The sequence below is a fragment of the Globicephala melas genome, chromosome 17, assembly GCF_963455315.2.
Source record: "Globicephala melas chromosome 17, mGloMel1.2, whole genome shotgun sequence".
NCBI lineage: Eukaryota > Metazoa > Chordata > Mammalia > Artiodactyla > Delphinidae > Globicephala > Globicephala melas.
Window position 1 is genome coordinate 32,550,992 of NC_083330.1, and position 12,100 is coordinate 32,563,091.

A 12,100-nucleotide genomic window follows, 5' to 3' on the forward strand; every position below is an offset into this window, starting at 1 on the left:
TGTGACCTTGCCCAAGTGACTTAGCATCTCTGAGCCTCACTTTCCTAATCTGTAAAATGGAAACAATAATAGAACCCAAGTTGTAAAGCTGAAGGGAAAAAAAGTAATATGGTAATGTATTTTGGCACAAAAGAGCAGTTATGCCGATGGTCATTATTTGTGAATACTGTTGCTAAGATTATTGAAAACCTGTTGTGTGTTAGGTGCTGTTCAAGGACTAGAATTTTAAGACTGTTCTTCACCTTTATCCCAGTTTTACCTGCAAAGTTCTGCCATGCACTGGAAAAACATACTGGTATTTCTAGGGAAGGGGACCACTCAGGTGACATTTTTGTTTCACCAGGTATATTAAGTATACAAAAGTTATAGTGTATCTTTTAAGTCCTTTGGACGTCTAGTTACCTTTCACTAGAATGATTCTAGTAGATCCTGATAGATACCTGAGACAAGGTCAGGTCAGTGATGTTGGTACCTTTTCTGGCTTAAGAGCATAGGGCAGAAACACAGGAAGACAGGTCTTCCTTTTCCACTCCTGTTACTAAGAACCCTCTCGAATAATGACAATCTGAAACAGATCACTACATTGTTGCATGTTGTAGAATCAAAGCAGTGTACAAAGCAAAGAGCACTGGCCTCCATTATACTTGCATTTCACTTGAGATTCACTTTTCTAGACCGTGGAGAAAGCAGATGTTCCAACACTTTCCAGGTACTGGAATATTACCATCTGGCAATCTCCACCACTGCATGTTTGATCACACCATTCCCTGCAAATGGAATGCTGTTCCATCAAGGTCAGATTGACCAGTGCAAATACCTGATTTTATCGTACGGTCAGAACCAAATTAACTTACTGAAATTCTGCCCAGCTCAGGGTCTACCTTCTCTGTGAAACCTCCTGTGAGATCCCAAGTTACAAACAACTCTATCTTCTTCACAAGACATTGTATACTATATAAATAGTAATTTACATATAAATATATGTATATGTGTGTGTATTTCTTTGTTACATTAAGTTACAGCTCCTGTGGTTTCTCTTCTTAACTAAACTGGACCCCCTTATCATCACAGTGGCCATGTACATCATTGTATCCTCCAAAAAATCCAGATAATAATATCATGGATTCAGTATATAGTTGTTTAATAGAAAACAATTAACTAACCACTGCAGAATACTAGTGTCTCTCAAGGTGTGTTCAGTGGATCATAAATCCTGTGAGACAGTCCATGAAGGAAAAGATTTCAAATAAATTTGGGATCTGTTGTCCACTACATCTCCTTATCAGAGACTCATAATTCTCAAGACTCGTAAAAAGCTCTGTAGCAAAGAAACTTGACTTAGTTTGACCCAGTATTTCTCTTACAAGCGTATCAGTTCTGGAGGTCAAGGACATTTTCCACCTCTAATACAACATCTCTACTGCCTAGTAGAGTGCCTGGCACTTAGTAGACACCTAATAAATATTTGAATAAGTTTCAACATACATTCCCCTTTTAAGCTATAGAAGAAAAACATAGTATATAGTATATTTTGATTTACTTGGGGAGAATAATAATATGAATAGATAAATTTACACAAATCATTTTAAAGTATATATATTTGATAATACTTTTTTCCACAAATCTACACAACTGCACATTTAGTGGTGATAGTAAACGAACTACATTTGCTTCTGAAAACTTGCTAAGAAGGATGGCTACTAAAAGCTACAACTTGAACCCAAAACAATTGATTTAGTTCATTGGTCCCCACTCCTTAGCAGTTTTAATATAGAAGAAAATAGATGCATATATTTCTTTTCTGCCATAATATGACATCACATAAGGAATGCTATGTTATTAGCTAGAAATAAGATTTGCTTTTGTTATTTTAGTACATTTGATCACATAAGAATAATTCTAGATTTTTTCCCCTCCTGTGACTCTCATAGCATCCCCATCTAAAATAGACTTTGGAGATTTAGATCAAATGTCATATCAATTGTCCTAGACTGCTTACTATGTGCTTCCACTATAGATTTTAACGTCAATAGAGAAAGGAGAAGGAAAAGTCAGAGGGAAATGAAACAGGTGTACGCAACACCCCTCTCCACTACCGACATTTCTCAGAATTCTGGGGGAAGTTGCATCTATAAGTGGAAAGTTTTTCACCATGGAACTCACGGTGGTTGAACTTCTCATGAAGAATTTTTTTTTTCACTACTGAAGAAAAATATGTTTGATTTTACCATAACTGAAAAGTTCTCCCGTTTCTACTTCTGAGGTTTGCCCTCAAGACTACTGTTTACCTAATGGAAGGGACTCCTATGCATGGAGGAAAAAGTGCACCATTTGAAGGAAAAGCTAAAGGAGTGATATATTCAGGTAGCTCCTCATTCCACCAATGAAAACGTACACATAGATTTTCCACTTTACACCTCATTTTCCACCTTATTTTCATGATTTTGAAATGAATATGTAGGGTCTGATGAGTTTGTCAATAGTCTATAATTATTAGTGTTATTAAAATAGAATACAAATGATAAGCCATATGTAAAAATGCTGTGTGAATAAACTGCTATACCCCAAATAATACAAATGAGTGAATGGCAGTAAATGCTAAGAGGGATTAACAACGTAAAGGTTATTAAAAACATGATGACCGTATTTCATATTTTTGTGTCTTTTTCTCTCTCACTCTTTTTTTTTTTTTTTTTTTTTTTTGGTACGCGGGCCTCTCACTGTTGTGGCCTCTTCCGTTGCAGAGCACAGGCTCCGGACGCGCAGGCTCAGCGGCCATTGCTCACGGGCCCAGCCGCTCCGCGGCATGTGGGATCTTCCCGGACCGGGGCACGAACCCGCGTCCCCTGCATCGGCAGGCAGAACACTCAACCACTGCGCCACCAGGGAAGCCCTTCTCTCTCACTCTTACTCAACTCCTAAATAACTAAGAGAATATGCTCACAAATGGTAAGCATGTTTTGGATGTTCGATGTGTGTTTGTGGGGAAGAACAAAAAAAAATCTGCCTCAGTTAGGTCAAATATCATACAAGAGATGAATGAGATTAGAGATGGGATTGGGATTTGTGTTAGTTACTCAATAGCTAACCAATCACAGATATGACAGTGTAGTGCAATATGCAAATATACTTTTAAACAACTTCTCTTAAGTTATCTACTGTCTGTAAAGACAATCACACTCAACTGCTCTGCACTTAACCCCAGAGCTTCTGAGTTAGAATCTGTTAGAAATAGGTACACGTTTCATTGCTTTGGCAACATTTACATGGCTCTGCATCAGGCAATACAACTGCTAAGATCACACTCTGGGAATTCAGGAAAGGCTAGTGTCCAGTTCTGGTCGTTCTACCACCCAACTGTGATCTAGGGTAAATTCCTGATTATAAAAAAAAAACAAAAAAAAAAAACCCTGAAGATGCTGAAACAGTATTTCCTACATCACAGGGTCGTCATGGGGATAAAAGGTCATTAGGATAAAGTGCCTCTCACCCAGGAAACACTGATAAATGCTACTGATGCTACCATCATCATCATCATGACCGATCACGAACATATTGCCACATGGAAATTCAACATTCCCTGGGCCATTCACAACTCTCCTTTAAAGGACTCATATTCTATGTGGGGTCTTAACACCTTCAAATAACAGAAAATACAAGTCTTTACGCCTTTTTTTCTGTAGCTAATTTTGGCATCTTTCACCTCTGTCCACTTAACTGTTGGTTTAGCACATTCTTGTCACACAAAGAAGCTACTTCTCAAAGAGAGGAGCAATGTGTCAAGTGACAAAGACATTGAGTGAAGTCTTTCACATCCTAGATTGCCCACGGTACAGCTCAGCTGGTCTCTGGGTTGGAAGGCCTGGGTCTACTTTGCTCGTCTGTTACAGGGGAAGGGACATGGTCCTCAGCATGTGGTCTGTGAAACAGAGGCAGCTGCGGGTAGAATTATAGCACAAGCAGAACTGGCTTCAATTCTTCCTTCTTAGGTCTTTTTCTTCTTGTTCAGCTGTTCAAGGAACTTGCCTGCCCTCTGTCCCTGCCAGGACGATGTTACGTCTGCCTGGATAAGTAGGTCACCATTGTATATCAGGAAAGGTCTTATTTGTAATCATCAGGAACCAGATACGGCTAATTTGAGCAGAAAAGGAAACTTTTGGAAGTTTATGGTTAGGCCTCAGTAACTACAAGCAGACGAAACAACCGAAAGCCAAGGCTATGCTATTGCAATTATAGGATCAGGCCAAAGTGATGTTATAAGTCCTAGCTGGCCTTGCTACCAAGCAGGAACAGGAAACAGGAGGTTGACCCAGCACTGCTGGCCTTGCTTCTTTACATCATTTATTTGTAATTCAAAATCCAAGAGAGGGGTGCAGTTGGCCAACCCGAGGTCGCCCGACTGTTTTCCATCTGTAAGGGAGACTGAGCATGTGAGTAAACAGTGTACCTGACATGTTCAGCTTGTATAACGAGAGGAAGGCTCTGTTTCTCACCAAGACCCACAAAGTGGAAAATTCCCCAAAGAGAAAGGAATTTCAGATCAGATGCTTGAAAAGTTGAAAACAACAACAACAACAAACAAATGCAGATGTGGAATTAAGGACATGGAGTCATTAAGAACCTCTATGTGGAGTGATTCAGACCTGAGTTCACACCTGGAGCAAGCTACTCAATCTTGCTGAGCTTCAATTTTCTCTAAAGGAAACAACGTGGAAGATGATATCCACATGTAACTTGTGGTACACATGAAGGAGGGTAGTACAGTATATGATGCCTGGCACATCCTATGCATTTTCTAAAACTACTAGTAGTACTATTAATATTGTTACTTATTATACAATTTACTGTAGAAATTAACAGGGAGAGTATTAATAAATGTTAATATAGTGCTAAGTGTCACAGTTATGATCTCAGCTAAATATTTGTTGATTCAACAAACATTCCACATATCAGAAAATAACCTGTTAGTATATATATATATATATATATATATATATTTTTTTTTTTTTACAGAAGAAAAGAAACCCTGAGGCTTAGAAAGTGTAAACAATGTACCAAAAGTCACTCATTTAAGAGGTAATGCAATATTATTCAGCCTTAAAAAAATGAAGGAGATCCTTTCATTTGTGACAATATAGATGAAACAGGAGTGCATTATGCTGATGAAATAAGCCAGACAGGATAAATACGAATGATATCATTTATATATGGAATCTAAAAAGAAAAAAAGCCACACTCATAGAAACAGAGTAGAAAACTGGTTGCCAGGGGCTGGGGTGTGAGTGGGGAAAAGAGGGGAAGATTGGTAAAAGGGTACAAACTTTCAGCTGCAGGATGAATAAGGTCTGAGGATCTACTGTATAACATAGTTACTACAGTCAATAATACTGTATTGTATAACTAACATTTTCTGAGAGAATAGAACTTAAGTGTTCTCACCCAAAAAAGAAAAAAAGGAAAAAGGTGTCATGAGCTGTTAGATGTATTAATTAACGTGATGGGAAGGATCCTTTTGCAATGCATATGTATATCAAATCATCATGATATACTCTTTGACTATCTCACAATTTTGTCAATTATACCTCAATAAAACAGGAAAAAAAGAGGTAATAAAGATGAGATTCCAATCCAGGATTATCTAGCTCAAAAAACTACACTCTTAACCATTACAATATAGTATCCATCCATATGTTGTAACTGTAAAATGCTTAACACAAAGGAAACGTTAACTAAATGGTAGCTATTCTAACTCTAATGCTTACTAGATATTAGTTATGTGGTATGCTTTACTTCTAACTACAAGGGTATAAGGTGCAAAGTCTTGCTACAGAACATAAAAGCCCCTGTGGTACCCTGTAGGATCTCTCATCTCTCAACCCAGAGTCTCCTCAAGTTGGAGGTCTTTACCCCATTTATAATGTGGGAATAATGCCTTTCCCACATTTGCACTGGGCATGAAAATCCATACTTCCAGGTGTATACGGAACCTCCACTTAGCTCCTCGTCACCTTGGAATCACCACACCAAAGATCATTTATTCCATTAATATAAATGATGTAGGGATAGAAGTACAGAATATACAGAGAGTGTTGGAGGAATCCAAACAACAAGTCCTCCACTCTCAAAACAAATTTTAGAGTTCCAAAAGTAAAGAGCAATGTTTGGAAATAAAACTAAAAATGAAACTAACATCTACAATTAGCCAAGTATTTATTATGGGCCAGGCTACTTACTAGGCACTTGATAAACATTACAGCTCATCTTCCTGCAGTCCTTCAAAGCATATAATATTGTTTCTATTTCATAGAGAAGAAAATTGTATCTAAGCAGGTTAGTGATTAGCCCAAGACCACAGGGCTAGGCTGTAAGAAAAGAAGGCCAAGTTTCAGTGGTCAAAATGGTGATGGATGGTATAACTAGAAGATATGGCTAATCAAATAAAAATATTCAAAATGGTCCTAATGTATTATTAGGATTTCTTTAGAATAACTTGGGTGCCTTAGTGAATACAGTAGTGGTAGGCACTACAGTCTCTTTAATTTGCTAATCATACAAATCTACTTTAATATTCTTGGTGACAAGGAGCTAACTACCGATAAGACAGCTTCTTCAGTTTTGGGGCTACTCCAGGGTGAAATGCCGGAACGTCTTACTGCCTGCCTGCAATGTTACCTAGTTCTACCAGGGGGAATAAAGCAGAACAAGTAGCCACTGTTCTTGACAAATGGATACAGTTTCAGTTTTTCAAACTATGAGTGTCAGATTCATTCATTGTATCACATAGATCTGTCAAATGGCTTTGCCCATTTACTAATGGATGGCACACTGCAGACACACGTTGGGTCAAAGGACTCAATGTCACCTCATTGATACTGTCATCAATATAATTTGTATTGGCATTTTGTCTCACCCTGACTTTAAGGACTATGTGAGGAGATCCAAGTCTCCAGACCATGGACTGATCACCTCTGCTTGACACAGTATTCTCTGCTCATTTCCAGAGGGGACCAAGGATGAGCTCTTGTACTTCTGAGTCTATTCACCCTACCTGGCAACACATACTAGCTGGGCTGATTGGATCAAGCAGGAGCCCCAGAGTTTAAATTTCCAGCTGCATTGGAGGAAACAGAGGCTATGCCCCAATCCCATAACCCCTCACTTCTTACTTCTAACCCCTCACTTCTTACTGCTAGCCTATCCTAGGCTGTTCTTGCTGATAGGAGTACTTCATGCTAAAAATTAATTTTGCTTACCTGATGGCAGTCACACAACCTCAAATGCCATTTTTATAAATAAGACAACCACCAATGGAGTGTGATTTAGGGTTTTTTCTTCTGGAGACCCTGCCTATCCTATAAAATCTCCCATTACTGCATCATGGAGACTATAATCCCTTTCCGAGGGAATAGATTCTTTCCAACCATAAGATGAAATAAGAACTTACATTTCCATACTGCCCAAAAGGAAATACATTGATTACAAAATGCAGGAGAATGACTGATTTTCCACATTTGTTGTGTTCATTAAAGGGTTTTTGAATAGACTTGACAGTATTAAAGAAGTTCAACACACACAAAATAAAAATTAATAAATGAAGAGAAAAAAATTGCATTTACAACAAACAACAAAATAAACACATTGATATATAAAAGGTTGTTATACATCGATAAAAAATGGATGCCATAAAGTCACAAACTAAAAAGTATTAACAGCCAATAAAGATATGAAAATATGTTCAACCTTGCTATTATTAAGCAAAGAAATACAAATAAAATAATTCAGGTGTCATATTTTACTGACTAGAATGACAAAGTTTTAAAAAACTTGATAATACTGGTATTGATATTGATAATACTGGTACTGATGAGTGTGTGTAAGAAACCACATTGGATGTTAAATTCTTGATAGAAATAAAAAGCACGGTAACCTTTCTGGAAGACAATATGTCAGTATGTACCAGAACTGACAACCAGCCATTCAAGTTCTAGAAGTCCATTCTAAGGAAATAAACAAATGCTCAAAGACATATGAACAAGGATGCTTGTCTCATTGTTTAGCAAAGCAAGACAGGAATAATCTAAATGTTGAACAGTAGGGACTGGTTAAATAAATAATAGAATGCTGTTCAACCATTAAAAATGATGCTGCAGATTTTTATTAGGTGATGAGTAATCATACTTATATTACTAAATAAAAATGTTATAGAACTGTTTTGTAGTTTGATATAATAATTAAAGGTATTTTATACTTGCATTGTATTTATATGCACCCCGTCACAAAAAAGTTTCAAAAGATACCCTCAAAAATGTTACAGAGATGATTTATCAGAAATGGGATTTTGAGTTATTTTTCCTTTTTTCTTTAAATCCTTTCAATTTTGGAGTTTGTGCAATGAGCCTGTATTATTTTTACAATTAAAAATATTTAAATTTACAACAAAAGGATCTAAATTCCTCCAGTTTTCCATTTATTTTCCACCCTGGCTCAGGGTATTTGTGTAAAAAAGAAAAAAAATCAGCTTATTTTCTCTTTTGTATCAATCTAAATTTACTTTTCATAAGTTAACTATTTTAGTCTGGCAAAAGGTTCACACAGGAAAATTGTTAAGGTCTGAGTATTCTATTACCTTTAAAAGCACTGGAAACTTTGAAATTATTTCTTTCAGAATTTTCATATAATACTGAAAGGCGGGGGGGAGGTAGCAAAATGAAGGGAAATAGATAGTAGTAGTCAACTTCAATTAAGAAAAAGCAACAAGAGGCAGTTTGTACTCTTTTGATACGGCAGAAGCCCCATGTGTCTACTCATGCTAAAAAATGTATATATACACACACACATATATATGTTTGTGTGTATTATATGTATATGTGACACACACATAATTAATCCACAGCCTTAGGCTAATCACTCATTGTGGCAGAAACAACGAGCTGTTGACTACACTTTAATTAGCTCCTCCAGCCTGTAGAGGCATCACTAGGACCAAGATAGGAACAACATTCTCCATCTCCACTTGCATCTGGGTATGGTTCTATCCCAAAGAATGTGACCAGAGGTGACCTGAAGAGTTTATGTCTGAAGGATAACGAGTTGATAATTGTAGCTTGCAGCTTCCTCTCTCCTTTCCTTTTTAGGACAAACGTAGAGCCACTTGATGAAGGTGGTGGGTCCCTGAATAACTGAGCAGAACACTGACCCTCAGACCACCAAAGTCCATACTACACTCCTGAGTGAGTGAGAAATGAACTGTCCATGTGTTGCTCCACTGAGGTTTAAGGTATATTATTTAGTGTTTAACTAACGCATTTTTTCTTTAAACCTCAGTTGCCTTCTCTGTAAAATAAAGTCTTTGAAAAGGATCCACTGTAAGTTTTTTCCCTTGCTTATGTTTTTATCTTAGTTTTTAATTCTCAGAAACATTGCGCGCATTTTACCTTTTAAGTTAGTAAGTCTACTTTTTTTCCCACAAAGACGGGTTCTTCAAGTTATGGAGAAGTCATAGCAGACTGTTGCTTCAGTTTAAGATACGCATTCACATATGAGATGAGAAGGGTGAGGACCCAGAGAAACACATTTGACAGAGGGGAGTGAGAGCATACTGAAGAATGTTTAGTAATAAAGAATTCAGATGGGAGAAATGGATGGGTTACATCTAACAGATTTGCTCAAAGGAGTTCTGGAAAGGCAAATATGTGAAAATGTATAGCAAAGACATGAAATGCCTTTTGGTCCCTAAATGGATTTCATTTCAAAGACGTGCATATTGCAAATACATGTACCGTAACACTTCTCTGTCCACTTCTAGAATTTTCTAAAGCCTGACAGAACATCTGCAGAGAGAGGATGTCATTCCAAGATAATCGACCGCAAGTTACTAAATTAAGTTAAAAATGTCCTTAACCTTGAACAGTTTTTAAAGAGATTTTAGAAGAAAGGAGCCCTCCAGGGGGTTGTATAACTATATAATTGTACCCTTTCTAAAAGGCTATTTACAGATACATAATGTTTCCCCTCCATTCTTTAAAGTAAAATATCGGATAAAAAAAATAGTTTGGGGATAATATTTGTTTGGGACAGCAGGCACTGCTAATCAGTACCACTCTCTCCTTATTCCTTACTATCAGAGCCCTGGTTTAGGAGACCCCATTATCCTTAAGGCTAAGGTGGCCAGTTTAAAATCCGAGCTGATGAGATCTAAGTGCAAGTCCGCTGACCATCTGTGGTAAAAAATTTGCTCTCTGAGTTAGACACTGCCTTTTTTTTCTTACTTAATTTCTTTTTTTTTTTTTTCCTTTTCTTTCTTCCTGCCCAAATTGTTGGAACAGTATTGGAGATTCTGGGGTCACTTTGAAGCTATGTGGACGTGCTAGAGATGTGGAAGCTGGAAGAGCGAAGCAACCCAGTCCCCTGGTGATGCCCTTCAGCAGCTGGACTAACGCTAGAGGGACTATCTCCAAACTTCCTGCTACCCGTGGAAAATAAGGTAAATCACTCATTCACTTTCTGTTACCTACTAACTGATCCAGAACTCTAACCTCAGGCTTCTAGAACCCTTCTCAGTATCCCATAGTCATACTCATGTTCCGGACTCCTGATCATCAGACTTGCTTATAGCAGATGTATGGGGAGGGTGGGCTCTTCTGGAAGCCCTCATACTTCCTCCCCTACCCCCACCACACACAAATAATGATCTTTATGTCCACTCATCCTTCTATCTACACTCAGAGGCCAGGGCCCCCAGGAAGGCTTCACTGACAACCCTTTACTCCTCTCTACATGCAGAAGGGGTAGAGGTGTGGGCTCTGGAATCAGACTTCCTAGACTTGAATTCTTAATCTGTTACTTACCAGTTTAGGACGTGGGCAAAGTAGTTACCTTCTCTGGACACCCCTGTAAAAGAGGAACACTAAGTAGCACCTATGTACCTTACTGAAAGGATTAAATGAGCAAATGCAGGTAAAGTTCTTATAATTTTTTCTTGGGTCAATCAATTGTAGCTGCTATTGTTACCTTTGGCTAATTTAGGGCAGAGTCCCTTTGCCCTCCTTTGGTTCTCTAGGCCCGTCTCATTCACAACACACACAGTCGCATACTGCAGAGTTTTGAAAGGTGGTTCTCAAAATGTGGTCCCTGGGCCAGCAATATCAGCCACACCTGGGAACTGGTTAGAACTCTGGCACTGGAGCCCAGCAATCTGTGTTTTAACAATATTCTCAGGCAAATCTGATGCACACTAAAGGTTGACGACAACTGAGAACATCTGTCTCACACTCTCCTGGAGGCATTCACCAAAAATAGAGTTACAGGACCTTACACCTGACCAGCTGGAGAAGGGGTCTAGTAATTGCCCTGGGTATCATGCTTGTCATGATTTTTCAGCACATAAATGTTTGAGAATCACTGCCATTTTGAATGTGTGTTTCACTTGTCTGTTTTTTCCAGTGGACTTTACTTCCTTGCAAGGAAGGTTTGTGAAGATTTGTTGCTGTTGTTTGCATTATTAGTTTTATTATGCTAATTCTAGAATCTCTGGTGCATAGTGCAATCTCAGGCAGGAAGTAGTGGCTCATTAAAACAGGTATCCCAAAAGTCTTAGTAGAACTTCAAGATTAATTCCTTCAGGAAGAGGTAAAATTGTCATTAGATGCAGATGATATGATACTATATAGAGAAAACCCTAAAGACTCTACATGAAAACTACTACCACTGATAAACGAATTCAGCAAGGTAGCAGAATACAAGATAAACATACAGAAATTGGTTGCATTTCTTTATACCAACAATGAAATATCGGAAAGGGAATGTAAAAAAACAATGCCTTTTAAAATCACAACCCCAAAAATAAAATACTTAGGAATAAACCTCACCAAGAAGGCAAAAGACTTATATGCTGAGAACTGTAAGACATTAATAAAGGAAAGTGAAGATGATTCAAAGAAATGGAAAGACATCTCATGTTCTTGGTTGGAGTAATTAATATTGTTAAAATGCTCATACTACCCAAAGCAATCTACAGATTTAATGCGATCCCTATCAAATTACCCATGACATTTTTCACGCAATTAGAACAAATAATCCTAAAATTCATACAGAACCATAA

At 37.8% G+C, this 12,100-nt stretch overlaps 1 protein-coding gene across 1 annotated transcript in view; it reads right to left on the reverse strand.

Moving 5' to 3' along the window:
* Window positions 1-12,100, reverse strand: part of LOC132593699 (uncharacterized) — a 50,073-nt gene that overhangs the window by 19,563 nt on the left and 18,410 nt on the right. The window contains exon 5 of the mRNA XM_060286927.2: window positions 10,848-10,890. The gene's annotated coding sequence lies outside the window, so the exon portion shown is untranslated. The remainder of the gene's footprint in view (window positions 1-10,847; window positions 10,891-12,100) is intronic.